This window comes from Falco punctatus, assembly GCF_963210335.1.
Source record: "Falco punctatus genome assembly, chromosome: 4".
Taxonomy (NCBI): Eukaryota; Metazoa; Chordata; class Aves; order Falconiformes; family Falconidae; genus Falco; species Falco punctatus.
The window spans coordinates 63,991,739-64,009,973 of NC_137583.1; positions in this window are offsets into that span (position 1 = coordinate 63,991,739).

Below are 18,235 nucleotides of genomic sequence, written 5' to 3' on the forward strand. Positions count from 1 at the left end.
CAAAATCAGACACAGAGCACATGGCGTGTAACTAATTGCAGAACAAGGCCCTAAGTCTTTTGCTTTACATTCACTAAACAAGACTGTTATTACTGTTTGTGCATGTTTAAATTAAATGTTGAGCTTTGTTAATTAAGAATAAGAATACTTATAATAATTGACTCTGTTGTTTGACAGATGAATCTGTATTTCTTCTTTCTGTTTTCTATTCTTTTCTTGGTGGGGTAGCATGAGGGCTTGGCATACTTACTGAGAATGGCTACATCATCCTTCAGAGTCAAAATTAGACCACCATTAAAAACAGAACTCTGTTCAAGGTTAGACATACAAGTTCGTGTGGCAAAAGTATAACAGATTCATTCAAAAGATAAGTCTATAACAGGGGTCCTCAAACTACAGCCCGCAGGCCAGATACGGCCCCCCAGGGTCCTCAATCTGGCCCCTGGTATTTACAGACCCCCCTGCCCCCCCTCCCCCCCCGCCAGGGGTTAGGGGGGGAAACCAAGCAGCCGCAGATGACTGCCTGCCACTTCATTCGCGTGCTGGCCCCCTGTTTAAAAAGTTTGAGGACCCCTGGTCTATAAAATACCTAGGTTTGGAAAAACTGGTAGAAAAAATAGATCAATTAGTATGTGATAAATGTTTCTCTTGGTGGCACAGATTTACTAGGAGGCAGAGGGCATGAGGGACCTTAACAACCTTGCCAAAACAAGTTGCTCCAAGGCTCTCTGCTATGCCATGTGATAGGGAGGTGCTCCTCTGCTGGCATAACTCCTTTTTAGATAAATTAGTGATATCCAAATCTTTTAGGTTTAGTGGAAGCAGCTTCCGTTGAACTGTGCTTCCTCTGCAGGTGTGGAAGCAAGGAAGCCTGAGGCAGCAGTATTTGCTGTGGATCCAGCAGTGTAGTCTTAGACCAGCAACTTTCAAGGAAGCATTCAATGATTTGAGCTTGCTGCCATTAAAGCTTGCTAATTTGCTTAAGGTGTTGCATAAACATTAGAACTTTTCTGAAGGCCAGATTTGATTTATTTTTGTCCATATTTTGCTGAGTTCTGAATTAATCTACTCAAAGTAAAGGGGACAATCACAAAGATTGTCAAGTATTATTCATTTTGAATCTTACACTTAGCCTTATCCCAATGCCACTGGAAGCAAAGGGAGTTTTTTCAGATTATTTCAATATTATGGACCGATACTAGATTGGGATATTGGGAGATATCGAGTGCCATTCATCGTCACTGAAAAGCACATCCAGCTTTTCAGAAGTTGGAAGACTGAACTGATTTAAAGTTTGAGTTGGAGATTTTGGAATTAATTTAAAATTGAATCTAACCTCTCAGATTACTATTCTTCATATTTATGGAATTGATTTAGGATCTCTATTTAGAATTAAATAACTTCTTACTCTATCAAGCTCTAATTTTTACATGCTATAGTAACATTTGCCCGGTCCCAGGAAACTTTTGAAATAAGGGCAAGTCAAGCATGGTATGAATTACACACTGTGGGAAACTGAGAGAGAGGCAGGAGATAATATTATAAAATGTCGTCAGAAAACTGTCAAAGAAAGAAAAAAAAAACCCAAAACCAACTTATTTCAGAACTTCCTGTTCAAACCTATCACAAAAGTTTTGAAGCTATGGACATATACACACATATAAATAAATATAGGTTTTTGAAGGCATGGACTTTAAAAAACCAATAGATAACTTTATTCAACATGCAGATATTTCTTACTAGCACTACTACATATCTGGAGGATTCATTCATTTTGTATTACGACCCATATCTTCCAAGTGACAAATGTTTTGTGATTTTTTGTTAGAACCTTGTTAAAGCTACTTTATTTTGGGCAAGTGACATGCATATACTGTCTGAAAATATAGTAGCTTCCCAATCCTGATCCACTCAAACACATACAATATCTGCACTTGAGAAATCAGTTGATCATGCTCTTTATTCTTCCACCTCTAACACAGCTGGCAGGACTGAGGAATCAGTGAGATGGGCATCTGAGCCACCTGAGCCACCTGGAAAAAACTGTGGAGATAACAGTTTTCAATAGCAGAGATGAACTAAATGAGAGATGAGTACATTGTTTTCAAAGTGAGAAGGAAAAGATTCATTAAAAGACTTTGAAAGCAAAAGGACTGTATTTCTCTTGACTGTATTTAGTATTTGCATGTTCAAAACTCACTGAAATATGTGTGGGGCCATTATTGGACATAGTACATTTGGTGATTATCATACTGCATATGTTCAAGAGTAGAAGCTTTAAGATGCTACTTCCATCCCCTGACAATCTTCTGTTCCTCCTTTGAGGTTTCGTTGTTTCCAGATTTATGTGGACAGTGACCATGTTTAGCTATACTTTTGATGAGGTATTATTCTGTCTACATCATTGCTAAAAATATATATATACAAAAATAAGTAAGAATTCAAACCTGTAGTGTTGTGTAATCAGAAACTTTTATAGTAGAACTTTTTTCTGGATAGGAAAATATTAGTAAGGAAAGTTCATTTTGATTAAGTACTTATTTAAAAAGAAATCTGAAAAGAATTTCTAAATTCTTAGTTATTCTTCTTAAACTAAGCCTTTCTTAGTCTAGCTTGAATAGCTTTAATATACAAGATATTTCTCAAAAATATCTATAAATCAAAACTAAAAAAAAAAATCCAGATAAATTAGCAGTAGTCTGGGACACAAAGTGGGATTCAAATGTGAAGGATCTGTCTGCCAACAGTTGCCACACCATCATGCCTAGCTCAAGCAGAATGAGGTGCTGTCAGTGTCAACATCCTTTGACTTATTCCACACACCAACACTCTAATGATGACCATTCCTTCGGCCACTGCATGCAGGGGTTGTTTCAAGGCCCCCAAGTGATTTTCTGAGAATACATCCCTGCCTACTCTTATGCCTCAAAAAAACTCCAACCCAAAACAACAACAAAAAGAAAAAGAAAAAGGAAAAAAAAAAGATTAATTCTCACAAGAATGACAGGATAAAGCCATGATTTTCTGAAGGAGGTCAAAAGGTTGATACATTAGGTATAGTGCAGCTTTACTGTGAAAGCTCTCTTTCATGAAACATGCTGTATCTTAAGTCTGCTTCAGGAGCGCACCAAATGGTGTTAATGTTGACAGACCCTTCTTGTGACATTAGCAAAAAACACTAGGAATGCCTTTGTGAGGTGCCTTCTGTATTTCCTTCCACAGCTGAGCTTGTTCTTTAAGATAGCTCTTGTATGTTATTAAATAAAATGGAGAAATCATAGAATATTTTGCTTTTTAAGGGATTTGTATGGAAACAAAAAAAAATTAAAACTGTATCAGTCTAAAGTAGGTAAGGAAAATTACTACTTGTTTGGTTCTGAGTGCTCTTTTTCTTGACAGCAGAGACTTTATTATAAGGATTGCTGCTCTCATAAAAAGTGCTATATTTTGCATTTACTGTACATTTCTTTGAAACATCCATTCATTTGACTACATATGTTCATGTTTGGAGCTGATCCTGGCTCAGGGAACAAAATGCAGAAAATAGAGCCACTTGCCAGAATCTGAGGCTGTCTTCCCTAGCTCTACTGGCCAGTACTAGGGTGTCTCCAGGCTATGAAGCAAAATCCCTGGTTTCTCCAGCTTCTGGGAATTATGACTGTGATGTTTATAATCCCTTGATTTGATGATAATCCTGACATCTAGTACAATCTAACCCAATCCTGTCAAGTCCAACCCAATGGATGTTCCTGAACAAGTGTGAAAATTCAGGATAACCTTTGTTGTAACAGGTTCCAGGCTTTTGCATGCAAGCATTTTCCCCACAAATTGGATTTGTTGTTTTTTATGCTTATAATTCCATAAATACATACACCCACAAGCAAACTGAATAGCATACTGGCTTCACAAAATAGCAGCTTTCCATGTATTTAATGGAATCCAGTGAAAAGTTGTCAGTGTTTTGGAAATTGTTGCCTTTCTTAAGGGACTTTTAAAAAAAATAATTATTCAGGTCATTCTTCACGAACTATTGAGTTGCTAAAAGAAATGTTGACTTTTTAAAGGCTTTCAATTAGGCCTGCTACTTGATCCATTTTAGCAGTTTTATTGAACTAATAACATTGCTCTCCCTGGATTATGATTCTGAGGGAGACTGAGATTCAAAGCATTTAACAGAAGTTGAATGAAATCATTCACATGATCAAAGTGACTCATCTGCATATGTTTTTACAAGCTTAATCCTCAAAAACAGATGCTATTAGTTTTACCAGTCATACACAATAGCTAGCTAGCTCCTAGCAGAATGTAAAACAATGCTAAGAAAGAATCTATTAGCTTTTATACCAACAGGCAAGGAGTAATAAATATATTTTTAAAAGATTAAAAAAAATATTAAAAAACAAGAATACATTGTTCTTTAAATATTGTGGTATCTAAAAGACTGCTTACTAGATCAAATCCTATGAAATGAACTGGGTAGATTAGCTCAGTTCATTGCTTTTAATTAAATACATCCTGAGCTATGCTCTCAATGAATTGGCAAGGAACATTTGCTGTTTCTCATTTACACACCTGCTAAAGTAGCAATTGGACCAACTCTATTCTGACTAAATACTGGGAAAGGTTGTATAAGGAGTCAGGTGTGGGCTTTACAGACCCAAAGAATCAGTCCCAAGGGAAGGGGAAGAATGATCCAGGTGAATTTTGACTTTGAAGTACCATATTTCAAAAGCATGTAATCCACAATGTAATCCTGAATCCTTCTTAAGGGCAGGCTTTCCTGCAGAAATATTATCCTGACCTTTCTCTCATTGTTGCTATGGAAAGAAATGCTTTCTGGCTTCTGGCAAAGGGCCAGTAATTGTATTTAAATGGGGTGTTGAACAACCATAGTATGTGCAGTGTGCTATTACTTCTTTGTGGGAGGTTTATTATAGGCTTCTGGTATATAATCTAAATTAGATGTCTCAGGAAAAATAATGCTTTCAACTTTGGAAATTGTATTCTGTCTTTAAAATTCCCTGATTTCCCTGATAGTCTTTTGAAGTTATTCTGAAGCTGTAAATGTTATCTATATTCCTTAATCAAACCATCCTTTCAACCAGCTGCAGCAGAATATCTCTCTTTTATGTTTATGGGAACTCGGATGCAATTACTTTACAAAGATGAACTTGCTATAAACAACCCTATCACTTCTAGGCTTTCAAATTTCATTATCTTAAGCACAAATCAACATTGATGCTGCTCTAGTCTGTCTCTGATATGCTGTTTCGAATTAACATGGGTGGGTGATCTTTTATTCAATTTCATTATATTAGCAAGCAAATTTAGCACGTAAGTTAGCACAGTTTGGGAAATGAAATTTTTCAAGTTATTCACAGTACTTAAATATTAACAGATTGGTGGATGCAGAAATGAGGAATTGACCATATTATCCTTGTCTGCAACAGGTGCCTGTAAATGAATGGATTTTAGACTAAGTGCTAGTAACTGAGTGATAATTAGTACCTGGGATTTATATTTCCCACATAGTTTATAAGAATTAATAAGTATTGTATAACTGATTTATATTTAGCTTCTTTTTTTCTTTCCTTTTTTTTTAAAGACAGGATTGTTTATGTATGTACATAATTATTCAGATAGCTAAACAAGGTGTACTTGACTGTTAATAAACTTAGAAACAAGTTAGTTAGGTAGACGTTAATGGTTCTAGCACAGGCTTCTCATCCCACTGAAATCAAATTATCTTGATTTCATTTTTAATAAATGTTGGATAATTCCAGATAGCGCTGCTTCTCTAGCATCTCCTACAGTCTGTTCACAAAGATACCCTTTCCATGAAACACCATAGAAAAGCAATTCAGCTTCTCATAAAGTTGCACATGATCTGAATTTGTCAGGTCTTGTTCTTCTTTCCCTGCCTTTTTGCTTGCAGTGACTTCTCAGCAAAGGTTATCTTTCTTGACTTTCTCTTAAAAACCACTTCCCTGCTGTTTCCACCCTCAGTGCTTCTGAAAGAGCCACTTCTGCTACAATCTGCTGTGAATCAGCTGCGTAATTACGTTCAGTAAAAAGGTAATATATACACCTGCTATTTTCCATTTTCCTAAACTCTGTGGTACTTAGTGGTGCTTAACCATCACCCACTGCAGGCCTACTAAGAAGTGTATATCTTTTGCATGTACTGCAGCTGCTTAACGCATATCTAAATTGAATTGGAACTTTACCAGTCTTCATAATGAAGAAACAGTAATTTTTGACACTTCTTCTCAGCTTCTGAAAGAGGACAGTTTGGCCTGGTAATTACAGACAGGGTAAATGCAATGGGCCAGTATTCACAAAGCCTCTAACACATGCCTAACAATGTGGCTGAAACTTCTGTCTGTCTAATGGATCATGATGAAGGGTTTAGTAATGCAGTATGCAGGTACGTAAAAGAGCATAGGACTGGTCTGCTGAGTAGGATCAAAGGTTCATCTAGCTCAGGATTTGTTCCATGACAGTTACCAATTATAGGCGCACAGGGAAAGGTATGAGAATCAACAAGCAGATTATGACACATGTCCCAGGAATGCTGAGCGCTTGCAACTTCAGGTCTTCCTTGGCCGAAAGTGCATCTTTGTATTTAACAGTCATAGATTTACTCCTTATTTTCCTTTGTAACTCTAATCTGTAAACTCCCCAGAAACAGAGGATTCTACATCTCAACCCTATGTGGTCTGGCATCTCCCCCCCCCCGCACCTTCCCTATTTTGTAACTATGTACTAGCTTAATTTGAAACACCCTAATGCTTGTCTTGGAGGAGAAATAAAAAATAATTTCTTCTTATTTTTTGTAAATTGTGATTCTGAAGATCTTCAGCAATTTATCCATCAGCTCTTTTCCATGATAAAGCACAATGTCCTACTGAATTGCTTGAAATGCTCCATACCTTTGACCATACTTGTCATTCTTACTGCCTTCTAGTCACACTGAGCTGTGTGACCATTATTAGTTATGAGTGTTATGCAAAAGATCAGAAATGGAGGGGGGGAAAAAAGCAATCAAGAAATTAAAAAAATGTAGAAGTTATGGGAAAAGCACTCATCTTCTAAAGCCACTTACTGCCTATCCAATTTAAAAGTCAATGTTCATCTACTTTATCACTACTGACTAAAATTTACTCACATTAATAAGAAGCATGAATTGCTGTTTGGTGTATTTATTTTGATCAGATAATCTGTACGTGTCCTACACAATCATTTGCATGATTGTTTAAGCTAATGTATATTATTTTGTAGTTGATCTAGACCAACACATGATAGAATATGGGTCACCTTCCAAAGGTATCTGTTTACCAGCAATTTTATACTATACAGTAACTTGATGACTCATGAGTACCTGACACATATTGTTTTGTTAGTTAATGTACCATGGGAATTAATCTGCTGAATAAGAAAATGCAGTTCTACAAATTCATTTTAACAGTAGACTACATAAGGGCTTTATACTATTCAAAAGGTTCATACAGTTTTTGAAGTCATCAGAGAAACATGCATTTTGCTGTTGGCACTTCAAGTTTCAAGCAGTGCCTAATATAACTATTCTGTCTTTCACCAGACAGGGCATGGAGCAATACCTGAAGAATGTTGTCGAGTTGTGTTTCACTGTCTGCTACAAGGTATCTATGCATGAAGCATGCCATTGACATCACTCACTCACAATGCATGGTCTGAATCAATGAAACTAAGAAAATCTGGAGATAAAAGTAGGGAAGCAGCAGGGGGACTAGAGTGAGTGAAGCAAAACATATCAATCTGTGGAAGATGCCTGACTGCTTTCAATTGTACTGTCATGATCTTCTGATTTATCCTCCAGGGAGGAAGGATTGCAATTATACTGTACCAACAGGTACAAAAATGGAAGGAAAATTACATCTTAAGCATAGTTAAAGATTTGTCAGTTTTATGCAAAACCTCCTTTGGGGCCTTCTTAAACCTATGTTAGAATCAAACTAAAATTCAACTAAGCTTGTTTTATAAGGTTCACAAACGTTAAAAGACACCAATTTTTTATCAACTTAAAGACCAAATGCATATGGATGAATACACACTGCTCTGGGCTCAAATATTAGGAACACAAACACTAGCTGTAATTGGGAGTTTTGGGAGTGAATTAAATAATAAAGACTGTAGTGTTTACCACTGTAAAGGTCTGATTCTTATCTGTGTTAGTAAGGAGTATATCAAGAATAATGCCAAGAAACACATATAATTGCAAAATTTTTTTGCTAGTACTGGAGAAGCCATGTTCTCTGTGTTCTAAGTACCTAAGCAATATTCTTCAGAAATCTCTGACCTAGGAAACTATTGCTATTTTACCAAGAAGATAATAAAGTAGACAAAACCTAAGTGATCTGCATAAATAATAATAGCATGTAAATGGTAAGAGTTAGTAATAAGGCACAAGGAACCCCAGTGCTGTAAGTTGCAGTCAGAATCTGTTGCCAGTAATAGGAAAAAAAAAAAAAAATCCTGCCAAAATTAGTCTGTGATAATTTTTAGAGAGAACTGTAATTCCAATCAAACCTATTAGTCATTAGTCAAATCAGGAAAAAGTAATCTGAATGGACTTTTAAAAGAACTGAAAATTTATATTTTACTTATCCTTAAAACTTCATTCAATTCTTTCTGATTGAACAAGAAAACACAGGAAAAACAACCAATTCAAAACTACAGTGAAGGACACCTCTTTGTTAGAAACACCTCTTTTAATTTGAAATGATTGAAAATTCTAGCTAAAGAATTACTTGTTTTCCATCCAGAGTTTTTGAATATATCTATTTGTTCAAAAAATCATGGAATATTCCCATGGCAATTTCCCAAGCATTTCTACCTTTGAACAATTCACTAAATCAATTCAATGCATTTCCTCTACCGTTACCCAAACAGTGTCTTTTTGACTTCCAACAAGGATATTTGAATTACACCATTTTCAGCTTTTCTATGCAGTCTGCTTCTGTGCACATTTTAAGCCAGACCTCCATCAGCCCTTGGGTCTTTGGTCTGTTCTGAAACAAAGACATCGTGCAAGACTAGGTCTCTCCTTGCAAAATCCCACTGCATATCTTTTCCATTCATACAGTAAGTGGCCAGCCTGCTGGTGAGTCTGACCTTAAGACCCCCCATCATGCCAAGGAGGGATCACAGTCATGATTTCTGCGGCAAATTTTGGCTGCACCTTGCTTGTCTCCATCTGCAGCTTGGTTTTCTGGACCACAATAATGAAGACATGGTCTTGTGATTACTTCTGGACTGTTGTGGGCTGTCCTGCTCCGGGCTTCAGCTCTCAGGCTTGTGGAGATGGTTGCAGGTTTCCCGGTGACGGGTTGGTGAATCTGGTTATGGCCATTATCTTGAACCCACACCTACCTGATTTATCTCTGGTGTCACCCTATCAAAATTCCTCATACAGCTGGATGGTTTCAGGCTCTTAAAGACAAAACTACTTTGCTTTTCCTAAGGCATTTGCTTATTTCTATCTTGTGAATAGGAGCAGGTATGAAATACAGATGAGTCTAAAGATTTAAGGGGAGAAAGATGTGTCAGATCCTAATGCTTTGAAAAGGAATGCCACTGGATCTGAAACTGCTTCACATCATAACCAGAATAATGGATGCAGAAATCTACTATGGTCTTTTTGAAAAAGAAGACCCATAAGAAACTGGGTGTACAAAGAATAAATGCATCTGAGAGGAAAACCTTGCTGAAAACAATTTCTGTTGCAGCCACTAAGAATCTGTCATTATATTCTCTGTGGAACCTTGTGCTGCCATTAATTGGACACACCAAGACATTTCTCAGAATGAGTTGTTTAAAGCACAGCTCCTATCTCTCGGTGTAGTGTAGTCAAAATAAAACCTTCCAAACAACCCTTTCAACTTTCACTGTCATCACCTGCCAATGTAACTCTTTGAAAGGGTTTTTATTTTAGTAGCTGTTTGAGATAAAAGCAGCATAGTCATATCCACAGATAAAACTCCTCTGATGAATCTCTGTTGCCATTTGGGCAAGAAGGAGTGCTTTTCTTCCCAAGATTTTATTGATTGTTTGTGGACTCATTGATAAAACAGGCTGTGTGCCTTGCTGCAAAATGCTGCCAGCTCTGCATGCCGTCTGGTTTAACAATGATTCCAATACTAAATGTCCTATTTATGACTGTAGCCTTATGAAAAGCCATGCTTTTTTTTTTTTTTTTAAAAAAAAGATACTTTGTACATAATTTTACTGAGATGTTATTCAAAGGACACAGGAATTAGAGTTGTAATGCTATTTATTTTTTTAAATACAGCAAACTTATTTTGTAAATTCATCAGTAGGTAGTCAAAAAAAGCAAATTAAGTTAAGCCTAAAATCACGGGGAAAAGGCAATCCAGGTTACACAGTTCTGACTGGAAAGAAAATTATGTATTCTTTTATCTGATATCAAAGACAGAGAAATTAAAAATCCAGACTTCATAAGATCCTAGCTGGAATTAATCAATAGGAATCCAAACGTTCCAAGTATCACCTTGTATTAACAAGGATTAGCTATGTGCACTGGAATACAGCTAATCTGGAAATATCAGCTAAATTCAGGGTTGCCCACAGTTGCAAGCAGGAGAGGGCAACAAATTGTGATCAGCATTTGTCCTTGTGTTTGCTGTGACTGATGGAGGCAAGTCAGTGTAAGCATACACACTCAGATAATCAGTTACCTGACAGGGCTGTGGATGATGAAAAGTCTCTTCTCAGTCTCCAGAGAGCACAATGCTTATTTCAGACATTTCCTGGAAGACAAAGGCATAGAAGAAGAGCCTCTAGATTACACTGGGATGACAGAGATCTGCTAATAAAAATGTAAAGGTCAAAAGGCTCCATCCTCCTCTGCTGTAAACCAACATAACTTCAGCTATGACACCCATTTACAACGGCTAAGGATCTTGATTACCAAAGCAGGTTTGTGTCTTTTTTTGCTTTGCTTGTCACACAGCACAAAGGCCATACAGAAGCCTCACAGGCACAGTTAGGTTCCAGATAAAAGTATTTGCTGTTAACACAGCAAGTATAGTACTCAAGGTGTAATTAGGAGGCAGTTTTCTGTCAGTTTGCAGACAAAACCCACAAACACCAAGCTCAAGCTCAAAACAACATGGAACACTGTGTGGTTTAGATAACATTTGAAGCACACTAATAGATAAACCATAGCTCATATATTGGAGTTTTAGTAGTTCAGACCACCGCCTGTACCAAGGATGGGACCTGAAGGTGTAGCTGACACTTGCATGACAGATCTAGAAGAAATAAGGTAGTATCCTTGTTGCTATCTTTTTTGATAGTCTTTGATAATTGATTATATATATAACCAAAAGAATCACACTTCTCTCAAGTACGTACTTTCATCATTTAAGTGGCTACAAAGCCTCCCTGAAGTTGTGTGTGACAGTTCTTAGGTTTTCAATGACATTCACTCACATTTATGTTTTAATTCACATTTATTTTTCAAATGGCTCTAATGGATGATATGTAAGGGAAAAAAAAAAAAAAAACCAAACAAAAAACAGAACTTGGACTTCCACTATTATGTGAATGACATTCAAATGTATATTGTCAAATCCTGGCATGGTACTTTCTTGCGAAATGATCAAAATGCATTCTGGAATGGACAGAAAGTTAATTGACTTTGCTTAAAACTGAATTGATGTTGATTGTTAGATGACATGAGAACAGATACGGTGATTTCCCCATACTTGCATTCTGATGGATTGGAACCCAAAACTTGCTTTGTTAAGACTTGCTATTGTTTTAAGGTGTTTATACGTATGTACATGTATATATTTATAATTATTTGAAAGATGTAACGAATTCAGCGTTCATTAGCTGCAGATGATTGGAGATCATTATTCCTACTTTCATTACAAGCAGGTCTGATTAGTGCAGGGCTTTATGTGTTGGCCTTCCTGCCACTGTGTGCCCTCTCCAGCAGCTTGGAATTTGCTGGACAGACTGAAATTGCTGATCATATCACTCCTGCACTGCCGTCCTCACAGTGCCTCTCTGTTTGACAGTAACCAGTTGCCATGGAAATAATTGTGGTGTCACAAATTCACTGTTATGATTTCAATAGACGTTCATGTAAAGTGGAAGAAATGGTTTGCAAGAGTAGCTGACACAAACAGCAAAGGAAACAATAAAAACACATCCAAGAGGACAACACTGTCTGGTAACTATAAGGTTTTTTTCTGACTAGTCCTTCAGGTAGATTTTTCAGGTCAGAATCCTTTTCTTCAGGATTTCTGTTGATGGGAACTCCTTGCTCTCTGCCACATTTTCTATTAATCCTTAGGCAGTTAGATATTCAGTAAAGTGACAACAGCATTCCACAACAGCAGGTATCTAGGGCTAGACAAAGTGCACCAGACAGCATCTCATTTGTATTCTGCCCCACTTATGGCCCAGACACCGCTTACATGAAGCACTGGTACATAGCCATGGCCCTTCTGTCATTCAACACACACTAAAAAGTCATGTGCATCAGACATGGAGGGAGGTGATAAGGTGTTTTTCTGCCAGCCACCGCACCTGGCACTACTTGTTGGATCAGAGACATCTCATTTCTTTGTCTCTCTGACCCTTTTTTTTTTTTGTTTTTTTGTTAGATTTATTGAAACATTTCTTGTTTGAGCTATATTCATGGAAAAGCCCTGCAGACATCAGTTCTTATATACGCAAAGGCTCCTCCTCACCAGAGAGACCCAAAATACCTGTTAGTCCTGTAAATCAGTTTATGAAAATCTCCATGTTCTGCAGCTAGACTTTGTCCATGCTTAAGCTTTCTCACCCTGCTTGAGCATATTAAGTTTCTGAGGGCACCTTCTGAGGTTTAGCTCTTTAACTATGGTAGAGTAACAAGAAGTCCCATTTTAACTGGTAAAAATCAAGAATTCTGGAAATTATCCATCCCTTTCAAAAACTCTGAAAATTTACTTTATGGCCCAGATTTTTCTAGAAGAAACAGGACTTCCCTCGTTTCCACCCTTTGAGATGGTGAATAAATAATTCCTATAAAGTTGCAATAGACAGAAACTTTGACTCTCTGCTGGCCATAATATAGCTCAACATATTGCTGGTTCACTTGCATGGTCGCAGCCGGGAGATATCCCAATTTCCTGATGATGAAAGCTTCCTGTCTGAGCCTGTCCTGGTTATTTGAAGTCAAGTAAGAGCCATAAAATTGCATGAAGGCATAAAGGCATAAAGTATATAGTATTTACAGTAGACATATAGATTACGAGCCAGGAAGTCTATTAAGAGATATGAAATAGGTCTCCCCATGCTTTATTTAATCATCTGTAGAATGAGGGTATTAATATCTCCCTACCTCATAGGCCTGTTGTGAGGGTAAATACATTCATGGCTACAAGACACACTGGTGTCCTGCAACAACACAATAACTAGATAATAATTGGGAGGTGGGAGGGGGTTTCTTTCAGTTTTTCTAAACTAATTGATTCCTGGTATAATGCCATTGACTCTAAAGCAGCAAATTTTGTCATTGAATTTTAAGTTTCAAACCAAGGCTGTGAAGTTTTCTCTTGTATTGCCCACAATACTTCAAACCTATGGGTTAAGTTGCATTTGAAATGCATCCAAGGTGTCCCCAGCACATACCAGCATGCCCTCTTTTCCTCATGTTTGGGCCAGAGCCATTCTCTCCTGCTTTGTGGATCTGTTTGAAATAATGCATGCAAGAATTAGTTTTCTCATGGACAGAGAGTGTTTTTTGCAAAGAAATGCAAGGAAAGAATGAGAAATGTTTTGCTTTATACAAAGCTGTGGATGTTTCTTGATTTAATTTTTAAATCTAACTACATCTGGCTTACACTGATATAATTTGTTCTAGGCCTTGTCTACACAGGAATGTTAAACTAGTTTAAAAAAAAGTGACTAAGTAACCTTAAGATTCTAATTCCAGCACTAATCTTGGGCATAATCACAAGAAAATTGGTATGGGATACAAAAAGATTTACAGAGTAGTATCACAACCAAAGTAAATAAAATTAGGTGGGTTTTCGGTAGAAAATAGGCCTTGTCAGACAAACTAGATATTGGAGGGGTTTTTATGGTAATACAAGTGTGGTTGTCAAAGAGAAGTGTTAGTACAATAGCTGGGCTGTAATTCAAAACAAGATTTAGGAGTGTAGTTCAGGATGGAAATGGCTGAAAGTTAGGACCTTACCTCTGTACATCAAATTTTCCAAGCACAGGTAGGTCTATGCCCTGTATGGGAAAGAGCTAAATCCTTACCAGTAAGAATCCTAAACTCCACACATGGAGTTTGGGAATGTTAAAATTCTGTTGAAAAGTAAACACCTGAAACCAGAAGGACCATGCGTGGCAGTGAGCCATAGAGAGGGAGCCTGTCTCGTCCATGCTGCCTTTGGTGAGCGTGCTCTCGATCGAATTATCACCAGTGCTGTGTCTGGATATGGGAGAAAGCTAACTGCAGAGGTCCAAAACCGTCGAGGAGTGAGCTAAAAAATAAGCAGTACAGATGGATGATGGGAGGTCCAAGAATCACACTTAACGCCCTGCCACTCGTTATTTAGTACTATAAGAGTACCGATATAAACAAACTATAGTAATGCCTGAACAGATGCCGAAGGAATGAGATTTCTGTCTGTCTCCTGATTATCTTCATGACAAGAGTAGCTGCTTAGACTCTATCCAAGAAGCTGTCCACAAGGCACTGCTATTTTTGTACGAGTTCAGTGCAGTCCAAGCAAGTTAGTTACTGTCTAAACAGAAATCATCAGGCTGGCTGTTTGTTTTTTTTTTTGCCAATTTGGGCAAAAGATTGCTTGCTGTTTGCACACCAAATGCCATGGTTTGGGCAATGGGTGCATTTCAGGGCATCTTGGAGAATTTGGAATTAGGTTGAATTCTAGTGGACTCCTGTTCTGAACTGCAGGTTATAAATGACACATTAGGTATCTGATCAGTTCACTGAACATCTAATCAGACAGTTGATGTAGTCCTGTATGACATTCTTATAACAAAAATATCACTATACAAAAATCAGTGAAGTTCTCTTAAATGGATTAAAATGAACTCAGTTTGGCAAGTGACAGCTTGCCAAAACTACAGTCTTTGTGTGGGGGAGAGCTGCTTTTGATTAGTTATTTTTAAGCTTTGATGTTATCTCAGCTTTTTCATGTATTTCACCATCTTTCAGTGGAAGATTCTGGTTTGCAGGCATTTTAGTTGTTGTTCAGAAATGTGGAGGAAATAGTTTTACAATAAAAATGTAAGTGTAAAAACTATGCAAGCTTTGAAAATAGAAGACTTATTCGGAAGTTTTCATCTTCTTTCTTTTTCCTTTTTGTTGTTGTTGTTGTTGTTGTTCTCCCCCACCTTGAATTTGAGATTTCAGCAAAGGAGAAAAAAATATGAAATCCTGAAGATTTTGCAATATGGAAAAATCATTTACCATCCAGCTCCAATTAAAAACTTTCTCTAATTAAATCTTACTTAATTGACAGGTCTCAAAAGATGTAACAATGAATCATCATACTATCAAGCTAGTTCCAGTGCAATCTGTTCTTGACCAAATGCTATATAACATCCTTATCTGTAGTCTTGAGAGAGTATAGTCATTGCGAGTAAAATTTACAGATGACAGGAATGGGTGGTATAGTAAATAATGAGGATGATTAATTTCTATGAACAAATTTGGTAATTCCTTAAGCAGTTTTCGTTTGAAACACATGAAAAGATACACCTTCAGGAAAGAAGAAGGTAGGTCATGAATGCAAACTGGCAGGCGGTACTTGAAATGCTGAAATACTCAAAACTGTTGTGGTAGCAAAGCAGCTTAACATTAGCTCTCTGTGTGATGCTGTAGCTAACAGGGCAAAACAGCTTTGGTGCATGCATAAAGATAGAATATCAAATAGGCATGTGACGTTGATATCACCCCATGAAGATATTGCAATGCAGTGGCTGGGCCTTGTGTCCATGCTGCAGAAAAAATGATGTAAAATTAGGTGGTTCAGAAAGGAACCACAAAGACGCTATTAGTTCTGGAAAGCTGATTGTATAATGAAAGACAGGAGTGTAAGGCATTTGCTAACCATTTATCCAAGAGCTGCTAAGTTGGTTATTGATACAACTACAAATCAAAGGATATCAGGCTGTAGCTGGTTCTCAGTCTAGTAGAAAAGGTTGTAATGAGATTTCACTTTTGGAAGCTAAAGTCAGAAAAAACTGGGCTAGACAAAAAGACGCTTTTTTTAACATGAAACGCAAACAACTGGACTGATATTTCCTGAAGTATAGTGGCTACCCTGGCTCTTAAAGTCTTTAACCCAAGGCCAGATCCTTGCTAAAATATATCCCTAATTGCACAGACCTTCACACAAGTGTTAATGTGATGACTAAACAGTTTTAGGGTGTGCTTTTAAAACACATTCTAAAATTACTGTAGGAGTTCTGCGTCCCAGGCAAGAGAGGTTTCATCAGGGTCCTTCCCCCTGCCCCCATTTTGTCCTCTCTAATTTTCCCTCCCTCTTTTTTGTCATCAATACTGATGATGTGGCTGCAGGATAAGGCAGATGACCTCACTGATCTGGCTGGAAACTAACCTAAAAACTACAAAAAAGCAACCCCAGTGACTGAAATGGCATGTTCAGAGCAGTGAGCAACCTGAGACCACACGTGTCTACATTGGCCATTCCAAACTTGCTCTTTTCCTTTCTCAAACAGATCAGAGAGATGCTGACTAGTCTTGTCCCTGCCATCTCAGACAAAATGTCCCATGGAAAAGTTCACAGTCCATGTCTCCATAAAGGCACAAAAGGAACCGGGCAACACAGTCCAGACAACAACTATAACATAATTTACTACTTTCCATTAGGCAATATGGAGCCCAGAGGGTAACTGGACCATGAAGAGACCTGCATCTCAGAATACTCCCATGCTAGAACTTTTTTCCATCTCTCAATTGGGACTTCCCCTGCCCACTCCACCCCCCCCCCCAAAAAAAAAAAAAAAAAAAAAAAAAAAAGGCAGCAATTTCTCTTTATATATTGTGTTGTTGAGGGCAAGGAGATGAGAGAGATCTTGTTGCTTTCCTCACCTCAGAAAAGGTGGTAGTTGCTGCTAGACAAGCACTTCAAGTTAGCCAAGCCAAAGGGCCTGTACTTCAGGCACAGAAGTAAAGATTTAACTCACTAGAGAATGTTTTTGCCAGAACACTTAAGAGAATGTGGTATTTATACAGCTAAGTGAGTTTCTTTTAGATCTCTCTCTTATGAAGTTAGGAAGATAAATTGATAGCTATGATATTATTTTCAGATTTACCCTAAATTGACTAGATACAAACCAATATGCCAGTTTTGGCTGCCTATGTGCTGTGACCATGGTGGATTAGGACAGAGGTCTGGAATCTGTCTTTTCTAAGACAAGCACTGGGGAGGATCAGGTCAATGAGCAGGTGGCACGTTCAAAACACAGACAGTGGTTCATCATGCAAAGGTTACGAATGTGGCACTCCTTCCGGCAGGTTAGGAATGCCGAAGGTTAACACAGGCTCAGACACATCTGTGTAACAAAAATCCAATGAAGACAATTTAGTCGTAAGAAATCATTTATGGTTCAGGAAGCTCCTAAGCAGCAAACTGCTGGATGTTAGAGGAATATTAACATATCCCCAAGATATACTCTTGGAAAACCATATGTTTGCCTCATTCCTACATTATTTTGTAGGCATCCCCTATGACCAGCTGCCAGAAACAGAACTTGGTAAAACTTTACTCTGACTCACTCTTAAGCTCATCTGGTAAAAACTATATGATTCTATGGGTATATGTTCAGTATCTTACCATGACTGCAGGAATTTATCCTTTGAGGGGGTGGTTCTTGATATCAGCCTATCATTTCTAACTATCATATTTAATTTGACATTCCATCACAGTTGGTTTGCAATCAGCCTCAGCTGTTCAAAATCCTCACATTCAACTACAAATTCCTTGTGACTACTTGTATCTAAAAAGCTTCCAAAAGTATATGTGGAATTTACTACAAGAATTTTCTTCCCAAAGGAGTAGCTCTAAGTTTTTGGCTAGATTTTCCTAGACCTTGCGATGCCTTACAAGTTCAGCACACTTGTCACATGACAGTATTGCACAACTGAACTGGAAAGAGAAAAACACTAGCT